At 48.9% G+C, this 12,773-nt stretch overlaps 1 protein-coding gene across 3 annotated transcripts in view; it reads right to left on the bottom strand.

The window, feature by feature from the left end:
• Nucleotides 1-6,969, bottom strand: part of Abat (4-aminobutyrate aminotransferase) — a 94,118-nt gene extending 87,149 nt beyond the window's left edge. For all 3 annotated transcript variants that reach the window (XM_041676121.1, XM_041676122.1, XM_041676120.1), the window contains exon 1: nt 6,835-6,969. The gene's annotated coding sequence lies outside the window, so the exon portion shown is untranslated. The remainder of the gene's footprint in view (nt 1-6,834) is intronic.
• Between the last annotated feature and the right edge of the window lie 5,804 nt (nt 6,970-12,773).

Raw genomic sequence — 12,773 nt, 5'->3', positions numbered from 1 at the left:
AACTGGAGCTTCATGCATGCTAGGCAAGCACTACACCAAATGAGCCTCACTCACGGCTCAAACGCAGGTCTTTGAGCCATCACCTGCACATGTATGTTCATAGTAGGCAAGTTAGAAACACCTATTGACTGACAAACGGAGGAGTTAATCATGGTCAACCTATATAATGGAATATTATTCTCTTCTAAAAAGGAAGTCCTGTTGTATGAAAACTCAAGGAGACACTAAAACACAACAGGTCCCATAGTATGTGGGTCCACTGACATATTTGGGATAGGCAAATTGTGGTAAGCTTGAATGTAATTGGCCCCCATAATCTCATAGGGAGTGGCACCATTAGGAGGTGTGGCTTTGCTGGTTGTTGGGCTTTGAGGTCTCAGATGCTCAGGATACTGCTCAGTTTCTCACTTGACTTCCTGTTGCCTGCACTCTGTAGGACCCTCAGCTCTTCCTTTAGCACTATGGCTGCCTGCACGCTGCCATGCTCCCCGCCATGATGATAATGGACTGAACCTATGAAATGCAAGCTGCCACTTCAATGAAATCTTTCCTTTCTAAGTGTTGCCATGTTCATGGTGTCTCTTCACAGCAATAGAAACCCTAAGATACAAATCCAGCGACTGGGAGCCAAGGCATGAGGACTGACCACTTAATCTTCCTGTAGGGTTATGAAGATATCTTAAAACTAGATAGTGATGGTGGGAGCATAGTATTGTCAATGTACGTAATGTCACAGAACTGTACTCTTTAGAGTGTTTTAAACATGTAATTTTATGTGATATCCATTTTCTTACAGCCAAAAATGCACAGATTCAGGCTACTCTCTAGCTGCTAGAGAGATGGCTCCCCAGTTAAGAGCACTTGCTGCTCTTGCTGAGGACCTGCTTTGGAGTCTCAGCACCCACAGGGCTACTTACAATGGTCCATCCAAGGCATTCATTGGTACCTTCCTTTGCCGTGCTCAGGCACCCACCGGTATGCACATAGCATATACATACGTACATTCAGGCAAAAACACTCCTACATATAAAATACAAAAGCAGAGAGTCATTCAATCAATGTTTCTTGCTACTAGAAACTGGGAGTGTATTTGGGACGCGGGCACAAATAAGGCAGCTGCAAGCCCTTAACAAAGAGGAGAAAACCCAGTAACAGTGAAGGTATCAAAGGAGACAGGGGTGTGGGTGGAGGGAGAAACGGTTTTCTGACTTAGAGGAGGGTTAAAGGAAAATGTCCCATAAAAGATGCCAGAGTCACCAACTGAGGCCGGAGGGCTGTCCTGAGTTTGGGACTAGCCAAAGCTACATCTTAAATGCAAGTTCAGCCTGGGCTGCATAGAGAGAACCAGGTTAGCCTGGGCTACTAGTAAGGCTAAGGGGCAGGGGGAAGGATGTGAGGAGAGAAAAAGGAGAGGGGAGGGAAGGGGAGAGGAGAGGAGAGGAGAGGAGAGGGGAGGAGAAAGAAGGAAAAGAAAATAAGATGGATCTTGAAACAGCTTTGGAAGGACAATCCGCCCTTGGAAAGTGGAATTACTGAGGGAATGTGTAATTAGAGGCCACTCTTTGAATGTGTAGCGTGGAGTGTTAGAGGAAGTCAGGCGAGTCAGGCACAGGAGGAGGGACTGGGAGCAAGGATGGGAGCCCGGCTCCCCTCCGTCCTCCCCTGACTTTCAGCCGAGAACCCTGTCAGGCACAGTGGTGCAGGGGGCTATCAATCCAGTCTGCTGAGCATTCTTGCAGGCCTCGGGCTCCCTAGTTGTCACTTATGAGGCTTTTGTCATCTGTCTCCAGCCAGGGGACGGGCAAGCAGAGGGGAAAAGAGATGAGAGCGGCTGTGGCCACATAAATCAAGTACCGGTGATTAACCAAGGTTTGGAACACAAGGTCCCCGTGAATCCTCACACTAACCCAGTCAGGTCGCTTCTGCTGCTGCCCCAGCTCTTAATTCTACTGTTGTTTTCCCTTTTCCTCTTCTTTTTCCTTCCTTACTAACACCCTATGTAAGGATGGGGTAAAAGGCTCTGAGAGATCAGAGTGGCTGCCAAGAGAAGCCCAGTTTCACACACAGGCAGTTGAAGACACACATCTGCACACTCAGCCAGTATAGATGAAGTCTCTGATTCCTGTTTCTTAGCCCCAGAACTCTCTGGGAGCTCAGAAGTTCTGAGTTTCTGCCATTGGCAACTTCAGGTTTGTATGAGGATCAGTGTCTGGGCTTTGTTTCTTTAAAGCAAGAGAAGCTGCTGCAGCTCCTTTTCCTCTCCCTTGAACACACTCAGTGTGTCCCCTTCCCCCTGAACACACACAGTGTGCCCCCTTCCCCCTGAACATACTCAGTGTGTCCCTTCCCCCGACACACACAGTGTGCCCCCTTTTGGGAATCACCTACCTATCATTTTTCTTTCTTTCACTCTGATGAGAAGCTAATGTGCTAAGATAGTCATTCATTTTCTTACTTTTTACTTTGTTTTGTTTTCCAAGACAGAGTTGCTCCGTGTAGTCCTGTCTGTCCTGGAACTTGCTATGTCGACCAGTCTGGCATCGAACTCACGGAGATCTACTTGCCCCTGCCTCCTGAGTGCTGGGATTAAAGATGTGTGCCTCCACTGCTGGACCATTTTTTCCATGATTCTTAAACACATTTATTTGTCTGTATTTGTCATAGTATTCTTGTGGAAGCCAGAGGACCACTTCTTAGGAGTCATTGCTCTCCTTCACTGTGTGGGTTCTGGGGATGGAACTTGGGTCATCAGCTTGGTGACAAGCCCTTCCATCCACTGAGCCATTTCAATGGCCATTACTGCTCATGTTCTTGTGTATTTGTGGTTTTATAATAGGACCATGCTCTTTATAATGATCCGGGGATTCTGTTTCACTGAATTATACGCCTCTGAGACCTTTCCAGGCTTGGGGCCTAATCTACCACATTCTTCTAAAAAGGCTATTCCTTTCTCCATCGGAACACACAGAATGCCGACCCTCCCCACATTGTGATGATAAGCGGGCATTCCTATGTCATCTGCATACACGAGGGGACATTGCTGGAGCAGATCCCGGGGTGCTAGGCTACTGGGTCTCCCTGGAGTTTAAATTGTACGAGAGGGTGCCTCATGTGCTTCTGAGAAAGCCTCTAGAATGAGATAGCCTCTAAAACTGTGGTCCAGGTCAGCAAGCAGGTGAAGGCCGTTGCTACCAGGACTGAAGACTGGACTTTCATCCCGGGACCCACCGATAGAAGGAAAAGACGAACTAAGATAGCTGTCCTCTGACCTCAACATGCACATAAAGAGCCCCTCCCACATAAAGAAAGAACTGCAACACATTTCTAGCGCCTGCTCCTTGAGCGTTTCTTTGGCCTCTGTGGGGGACAGGGGTGATGGTCTCATGCAACACCTTTTATCTCCATCTCTGTAAAACGGGAAGCCTGAGGGCGCTCTGTGAATGGCAAAGGAGAGAGCCTAAAGTGTCACTGACATCTGGAGGTAGCTGAACCTTCCCCACTCTCCCATCAGGAAGACACCACAGCGAAGGACTGGTGCAATGGTGAGGCGGGCAGCTCAAACATCAGCCATGTCTGACGTCACACGAGGCCACTCATTCTCAATGGGGGAGGAGGAGGAGGATTTTGTCCTCTGCCAGACATCTGATTGCTTGGAGGCACACGTGTGCACACATGTGTGTATGTGCGCGTGGTGTACATGTGCACTTGTGTGTGTGTTTGGTTGTGCTCATTCGTGCACACACGTGTAGAGGCCAGGCATCTCACAGCTACTCACTTTAGTCTCTGTGACAGGGTCTCTCATTGAACCCGGAACCCATCTTTTTCACCAAGACTAGCTGACTAGGGATTTACCTGTCTCCATCCTCTAGCTGTCTAGCCTGGCTTTTATGTGTGTTCTCGGGATTCAACTCATGCTTACAATCCAGACATTGTACCCACTAAGGCACTTCCCTATCCTACCAGGAGATATTTTCCATCAACTGAGGTAGTGTTACTGGCTTCAAGTGTACAAAGCACAACGAAGGAGATAAAACTCACAGCTGAGAATCACCCAACTTAAAATGCCAGTGGTGTTGAGAATCGGAAACCTCGATCCAGGCTGTCCCTCGCCTGATGCGCACCCCCACAGGCTGAGGACAAAGAACTTAGGCTCAGAGAAGTCATTGATATGCTCATGCTCCCCCAGAAGTAGCCAATGAACGGCTGACCCTAGGTTCCACTGGCTTTAAGGTCTGTGGTCCGTTCTGTACGCGGATCCATTTCCCTAAATGCTCACTTGTCTCCGATGGCCCCCGTTTGTCTGTTGCCTTTGTCCTGTCTGCAACGGAGGTTCCTAGGCAGATCCAGAGGTATCACTGCCACGTTCTACCAGTTTGAGTTGACTTTGCAGTTGAAATTGTGACCACTGTTTCTACTTGCTAGCTGTGCTATTTCCTTTGAGGATTAAAATATTTTACCCAAAGGATAAATAACCGAGAGAGAAGGACTTTCCCAAAGGTCAATGGACATAGCTCAGTTGGTTAGCTTGCCCAACATGGATTAAACCCTTTGCTCCAGTCAGCATTGCAAGGAAACTGGGTAAGACCCTAGCATTCAGGTAGGGGCAGAAGGATCAGGAGTTCAAGGTCATCTTCTACTAGCCTGTCCTACATGAGACTGCCAAGGAAGGAAGAAAAGAAGAAAAAAAGAAAAAAGGAAAAAAATCTTCCCAAAATTACATATCGAGTAGCAGGTGGAAGCCAATACTCTCAACTCTGCCCTTTCACCTTGAACTCTGCTCTTGGCTCTCCCTTGAAGTCAGATAGCAACCCTCCAGCTGAGGGAAGAACAGAGAGCTGCTAAATCAGACTCTCCCATCTACCACTGCTCACCTCTCTGAAGGGGCTCAGAGAACCACCCATGTGCCAGGAAAGGGTGTAGGACTCTGAGTAGGGACAAGCCATTACTACAGAGGATGGGAACCAGAGAGAATGAGCAGGGACAGTGAGGAAAGGGGTGCGACTTCCTCAGGCACCCTTCCTGAGGGTGCAGCTGAGGTCTGCACAGTGGCCTTGGCTCTAGCATTTTGTAACTGATAACACCCTCCTGCTGAGCTGGTCTTGATTTCAGCACACTAAGTTTGGCAGCAGGTGCAAGGCACAAATCCGTAAGACCCCAGGAGCGGCTTCCATCAGGAGCCCGTGGAGTGGTGACAGGAGTTCCACAAGCTGTGCTCCTTCTGAGCTGACTTTCTCAGTGTTCCTGCTACAGACATGGGGACTGCACACATGAAGACTGGAGCTAGTGCTGGGGAGCCCCAGGGACTCTGTGGGAGCTTTGCTGGTTTTGTCGGTGACCTGCTGGGTGACCTTGAGCGAGTCGCTTTCTCTCTGTGTGCCTCAGTTTGTTCACCTACCAAACAAACAGTCAGTCTTAATCCAGGTACTCTTTCACATTTTAGGACTGCAGCCAGGGCCATTTGTCCCTCTCAGAGTTGACCCCTGGCCGCCTGGAAACACATTTCTCCCCATTCTGTATCACTGTGCCCAGATCCAGAAACAAGCCAGTTCATTGCTTTACCATCTCCCGATCTGCCACCACCAAACTAGGTTATTGTGAGGGAGCCATACAGCTAAGCCAACACTGTCTCCAGACTAATGGACAAGCCCAGCAACATCCTTTTCTTGGCCTAAGGCCCAGGGAATTCCATCGGGGAACAGCCACTGGAGTTGATGGGGCAGTCCCGGAAGCAAACAGGGGACCTTTGGAGTGGGCCTACAATCCTTCTCTATGTTGATTCCTGTTTGTCCAGGAGTGGAGAGACCTGCCTCTGAAGGGTATCCCTGAGTAACATCCCTATCTGTTTGTGCTGATGGAGGTGGTGGTGGTAGGGGTGCCTACTGGGTCTGCAGAGTGAGGCCATCTGTGTTCTTAAGAGTTTGAGGGTTCCTGAAAGGAGCTCTAGGCCTGGGATAGTTTCAAGGGCCTCAGTTTTATGAAGCCTCTTCTGGTCTTTAGTCATTGGGTTGAGGAAGGTTGAAGGGATGGATGATCAGGAGGGACCAGGAGGTGTGGGAGTGGAGTTGGAATGGGGTGGGAAAAAATGGGAGGGTAGCAGTGTTAATAGGGTGGGATTTAGGCGAAAAGATGATGGAGGATGGATCACTTGGCCAGGAATGTGTATTGAGGGTAAAATGCCTGTTTGGGGTGTAAAAGTCTCTCCCTTTCCGCTGAAAGGAGACCCCCTAAAAGCTTTTTTTGTGGAGGGGGACATGTGGCCTCTCCTATGGAGAAGGGTCTTCATAGGGATAGAAGAGAATTCATTTGTCTTTAAAAATCATAACCTAGCTCCTGGGGTACAGATGCAGGTGATTTGGCCCGGGATGTCCTTGTTGAAGGGAGGGTCTATTCTCCAGGACTTTCACAGTTGGGGAGGGAGAGGACCCTTCAATACGAGCTATGACCTCAACATCCCAAGGAGACAGGAATGGAAGAGAAGCAAGAGACCCTAACTTAGTTTCTTAGGAATGGGAGGAGATAGTAGAGGATCTAGATATCTGGGGAGGCAGGACTCCACTTGAGGGAGCAGCATTCTATTCCAAGGGTTAAACAGGGGAGGGATTTTCTCCTCCAGTCAGCGACCAGGACGAACGGCCCCGTTTCTGAAGGTTACACGAAGCTGTCTTGCTTCCTGGGGCCTGGGGAGTGGGAGACCCTTTTCCTTCAGAGCGGGAGCCCGCGTCCTGGTCGGATGGAGGGCCCAGATTCTAGAAGAAGATGCCGGACTCTGGCTTCCCGGGTGCAGGGCTTCCCTTGGAAGGGTCGGCCACGCGCGCCCGGACGCGTCACTCTTACCTCCAGGCCCCGGTCGCGATCTACAGGCTGCGATCCGCGGGTCCGACTAGCGCGATCACCTTCCGATGCTCCGGGCTGCTCTAGGCGTCTGCTCGGTTTCCCCCAGCGACTCGCCAGGCTCCCAAGCTCCGCCGAGGCGCCCCGGCCAATCAGCACCGCCACCTCCAGTCCTTGCTTGAGCAACAACCAATGGGAGCACCCGCCATGGGCCACCGCCCCCGGGGGGAGGGAGAAGGCGAGGAGGGGGCAGAGTCCTACCTCCGCCGATAGGATGTGCCTGGGGGTCTCGGAGGAGGGCTACGAGGGCCGGAGCCAGGGGCTGGGGGGGGGGGGGGAGAGGCAGCCGTAGGGGAGCCCCCCCCCCCCCCCCCCCGGCAAGTCTGATGGAGGTTAGGTTCCTTACAGGCGGGGGCGGCTTTGCAGACTAATTTAACGTGAATCTTCTTTGTACCCCCACCTCACATCACGGTTTTAAGATCCTGGGGGCTGCTGGTGAATGTAGCTGCCCCACCCCCTCCTCCCAGTGCTGCGCCTCTGGTCTCTGGAACCTGAGAATCCGGGCCCTGAAACAGAGGGAGGGCTGAAGTACCTGTCGGCGGTGCCCTCAGCCTCTGTGCCACCTCTGGTCTATCAGTGGTGCACCGCAGGGCAATGAGAAGAGCGCTAACCTGGGAATCAGACCCAGGGCAGGTCTCTTCCTGTCCTTTTCCTCATTTCCTTAATGATAAAGGGAGACAGTATTGGCTGCATCTCTTTTAGGTGTTCAGAAAATTGAAAATTCAGTGTGAAAACAAGTTAAAACGGAGACGAGTGATAGTCCCATACCTTTTCTCTCATAAAAAATAAGATTTATTTTATTTTAATCATCTGTCTGTCTGTGTATGTCTGTATGGGTACTCGAGGAGGCCGTTGGAGGTCCTGGGATTCCCTGGAACTGGAGTTGCAGAGGGTTAAGAACTGACAGAGTTAGGTGCTGGGAAAGGAACTCGGCTCTTGCGGGAGCAGTATGCACTCTTAACTGCTGGGCCAACTCCACCCCCTTCTCCTTTTCTTTCTTTCTTGTTTCACCTGTCCATCTATCTATCTATCTATCTATCTATCTATCTATCTATCTACCTACCTACCTACCTATCTATCCATCCATCTACCTATCTCTCTACATAGCCCTGTCTGTCCTGGAACCTCTATGTAGACCATTCTGGCCTCCCTTCAACTCACAGAGATCTGCTCACCTCTGTATCCCCAGTGCCGGGATTAAAGGCATGTACCATCATACCTACCACACCCCTCCCTCCACCCCCATCCTGGAATTTGCTCTGAAGAACAGAAACTCACAGAAATCCTCCTGCCTCTATTTCGTTGGGCTTGAAGAAGCTGTGCTACCATGCTTGTCTCCCCCTCCTTTTTTTTTTTAAAGGAAGGGAGGATCTATTTTCCTTCGGAGTTTGATGGGATGATGTGTGCTTAGAGGACAGTTGCTTGATCACTTCTTATGGTCCTACAACTTTCTAGAGTTAACTGGACAGAGGGTACAACCAGGCAATGAAATCAAAGGCCATCTCTAAGCTTGTCTCAGGCAACTGCGTCCTGGTCTTGTCCACTCTTGGAGAGAGAGCTTAGAGGTCCCTCTTAACTTGATTCCATGAACCCAAGCAACTTCTTATTAATCCTGGATTGTCAACCTAGAAATAAAGGGATCAAGACAGACATGAAGCAAACGATAAATAAAATGCCTCCAAATAAGCAATCTATTGCAACTCCCAAGAGAAACCAAAAGAAACAATGACTAGAATCATTGAGAGGAGCAGAAGGAACAAAGTCCTGGTCCTTAGTCCCTTAGGAACCCAGAAGGCCCAGCCAGTTGCTTTGGTATGCTAATCCTGTCGCTTTGCTGGAGGAATTTTCTGGAGGCTGTGTTGTAAATCTAGCAATTTTTCCTTAAAAGCCTTCCAATAATCCCTTTATTGCCCAGGACCTGCCCAAAGAAAGCAAATGGCCAATGGATACTTTCCAAAGAAAGGCAGGCTAAAGTAAAATGAAGGAAATTTTTTCACACCCTCCCCCACAAGATGGCTCTGCCCTCATCAGTATCTGTGAGCTTTCTAGGAATTGCACAGTCTCATGGATTGCTCATTCAGCCCATCTCAGTCTTTCTTGAGCGAAATTGGATATTTTTACTTTAAAAACCCTTATGGGTGGCACAGGCATTTAATCCCAGCGCTGTCAGCAACAAAAGAACTGTCGGAAGTTTGAGACCAGGCTACATTGTACTGTTGACAAACTGCAGCAAACGGCAACTTAAAAAACAAATAAAATTAGAATAATTCATAATTTCAATGTGCAGGGACATCTATTTCTGCTAATGAGTATTATTTACCCACTCTGTCTCTTAGCTACCCATTTTGTGTTTGTCGGGTTTTTTCAAGTAGGCAGCAGAGGGTGATGGTTGAGACAGTCCCAGAGTCTTACATTATAGCCCATGCTGATCTAGAATTTGATAAATAGCTCAAGCTGGCCTCATAATCTTGACAATCCTCCTGCCTCAGATTCCTGGGTGCTAGACATCTCATGTATCTCAGGCTGGCCTCAAACTTGATTTTAGACAATGATGACCTTGGATTTCTGACCCTCTGCCTGCCTTATGAGTTCTGAAATTATAGGCATGAGCTGTAAGATTTTATTTTATTTTATTTTACTTTGCGATAGGGCCTCACTATTTAACCCTGGCTGCCCTGAAACTCACACCATAGACCAGGTTGGCCTGAACTCACAGATCCACCTGCCTCTGCCTTCCCAGTTCTGGGCTTAAAGAGCTGGGCCACTATACCTGGCTCAGGATTGCTGATTCAGCTTCTTGAGTGCTGGGGTTACCAGCATATGCCTCCCTTTACTAATCCCTAATTATTATATAATGTTACACACACACGTACACACATATACCACACACCACACCACACCACACCACACACACACCACACCACACCACACACACACACACCACACCACACACACCACACACACACCACACACACACACACACCACACCACACACACCACACACATACACACCACACCAAACACACACACCACACCACACACATACACCACACACACACACCACACCAAACACACACACCACACCACACACATACACCACACACACACACCACACCAAACACACACACCACACCACACACATACCACACACACACACCACACCACACACACACCAAACATACCACACACACACACCTTCCTCTGCTAAGAAAAATAATTAAAACTTTAAAAACAGAAACAGAAAAGCAAACATCTAAGCCTAGATTGGCAAACTAGCTCATGGGCCAAATGCGGCAAGAAATATTTATTTTAGACAGAGTCTCAGTATGTAGTCCAGGTTGGCCTTGAACTCCTCTTCCTCCTGTCTCAGATTGCTTAGTGCTGGAATTAGAGGCCCAGGACTCATCTGTTTTGGGTGACATTGAACTAAACCTAGGTTTTATATTTTAAATTTAAATTTTTTTTGGTTTGTTTTTCGAGACAGGGTTTCTCTGTGGCTTTGGAGCCTGTCCTGGCATTAGCTCTTGTAGACCAGGCTGGCCTCGAACTCACAGAGATCCGCCTGCCTCTGCCTCCCGAGTGCTGGGATTAAAGGCGTGCGCCACCACCGCCCGGCTTAAATTTAAAATTTTAAATGGAGAAAAATCTGAAAAAAAAAAAGACCCATGAAAACAATACAAAAAGAACTTTTCAGTGAGCAGGAGTAGAGTTTTACACGGCCTCCCAGATTTACTTCTCCGTGGTTGGTGGCACTGTCGTGGCAGAGCTGAGCAGCTACAATGTGCTTTTGCTAGAGAAAGTTCGCCTCCTCCCGAGCAGAGGCCTCAGAGGATTGGGCCAGTGGCTTTAGTCTTCATTCAGCTATGTCTGAAGGCACCGTGGCTCCCACCTTAGGGATCCTAAGGGAGCGAAGCTGCGGCTTTCTCCCTGGCTAAGCTAGAAAGAGGAGGAAAGGGGTGCTTAGGGGCAGGTGCTTCGCAAGCTGATTCTCAAATAGCTTCACTCAGTCACCTGTGAAGAAAACTGTCGGCGGCTGGAGGCAGCCCTTTGTACATTTACTTCCTCAGTCCCACAGCTTTCCTAGGGCTGGGACAGCTGGGACGGTGGCTGTCTTCACAGGGTGAGGGGTAGGGGTGTGTGTGGGAGGGAGGGGTTAGTGCCGAGAGGGTGTTTCAGGGGATGCTGAGCACTTCTCTATGTTCTGGAGGGCCATTCTGGCTGGAGGTAGGGTGGGGCAGCACTGCTGAGATGCAGGAGAAGATCATGGAGAGAGGGAAGCTTAAAGAGAGTCTGGGTTCTGATCAGAGATAGCCACACCCCATTCCCAGCCCCAACCCCACCCTAAGAAGCAGAAAATGTGGCCCAGAGACCTGGAAGAACTTGTCTGGAGTCAAGTATCAAGGCATGTCTGTTTTACAGGTCTGTGTTTTGCACAGCAAACACTCAAAAAGCTAAGGGTCAGGGGGGATGGCTTGGTTAGCAAAGTGCTTGTCTCAAAAAGAGAAGGGCTTGAGTTTAATCCTCAAAACTCAGATTTAAAAAAAAAAATCTAGGCACAGCTTGGGGGAAGCAGGGTAGGAGGAGGTGAGGGTAGCACACATCGCTAATCCCAGCACTTCAGAGTCAGAGGCTGGTGGATCTCTATGTGTTCAAGCCAGCCTGGTCTACACACGAGTTCAGGCCAGCTGACGCTACCACAGTGAGACTCAGAAACCAAAACAACCAACAGCAAAGGTCCAGACGCGCTAGCGCGTGCCAGCAATCCCAGTGCTGGGAAGGTGGAAAGAACTGATTTAAGATCTAAAATTGTAAAACTGTTAGGAAAACAAACAAAATCATCGGTCCGAATCTTCATGATTGCAATTTGAATTTGCCGTGGTTTCTCCCCTTTTCTCATTCCGCCTGTTTCTCCATCAGTCCTGTGAATCAAACTAACAGCATTGCATTGTCAGTGCTAGACGGGTACTCTACCACCAAGCTTCTGACTGCATCCTGGTTAGATAAACACCATGGCAGAAAGCAACCTGGGGAGGACAGGGTTCACCTTACAGTGTAGGCCTTCATGAAGGAAGTCGAGGCTGGAGCCTGGAGTCAGGAATGGAAGCAGAGGCCATGGAGGAACTCTGCTTAGAGATTTTGAGACAAGATGACTTGCTTGCTTTCTTATACTACTCAAGGCGGAGTTGGCACGCCCTGCAGTGAGCCGGCCCTCTAGAGCCATTATTAATCAAGGGAATACCCCATATACCTGCTGACAGGCCAATCTGAAGTTTTTTTTTTTTCAGTTGAAACTCCCCTTTCCCCCAAACATGAGCTTTTGTCACGCTGACAAACAAAACAACACCAACAAAATAAAAGCCTTCAGTTTTGCCAAGCAGTGGTGGCATAAGCCTTTAATCCCAGCACTCAGGAGTTGGGATACAGTTTGGGGGCTGGAGAGATGGCTCAGAGGTAAAGAGCACTGGCTGCTCTTGCAGAAGTCCTGAGTTCAATGCCAGCACCCACACAGTGACTCACAACCATCTGTAGCGAGATCCTGGTGCCCTCCTCTGACATGGAGGCATACATGCAGCCAGAACATTGTATGCATAATAAATAAATAAAATAAAATCTTAAACTTGTAACTAAGGGAGTTAGTTTCTAGCGAGTGCTCAGGAGAGTTGGCTATGTGGTTCACTCTTTTAATCCTAGCATTCAGGAGGCAGGAGGATTGCCTCAAGTCTGAGCTATGTATTAATTCTGGGCTACAGAGTCAGACTCTGTCTTGAGAAAAACGAAGCTTAAATTTTAAAAAAAGTGCTCAGGAGGAAGAAACAATAAGGATTTACTCGGGGTTGGGGTGATGCTACAGTCATGCTGGCCAGGGATCATCTGGAACAGTG

Source organism: Microtus oregoni, unplaced genomic scaffold (assembly GCF_018167655.1).
Source record: "Microtus oregoni isolate MIOR12 unplaced genomic scaffold, Mior012 000027F_ref0000203, whole genome shotgun sequence".
NCBI lineage: Eukaryota > Metazoa > Chordata > Mammalia > Rodentia > Cricetidae > Microtus > Microtus oregoni.
Note: the sequence above shows the minus strand (reverse complement) of the source record. Positions and strands in the feature narration are given on the sequence as shown.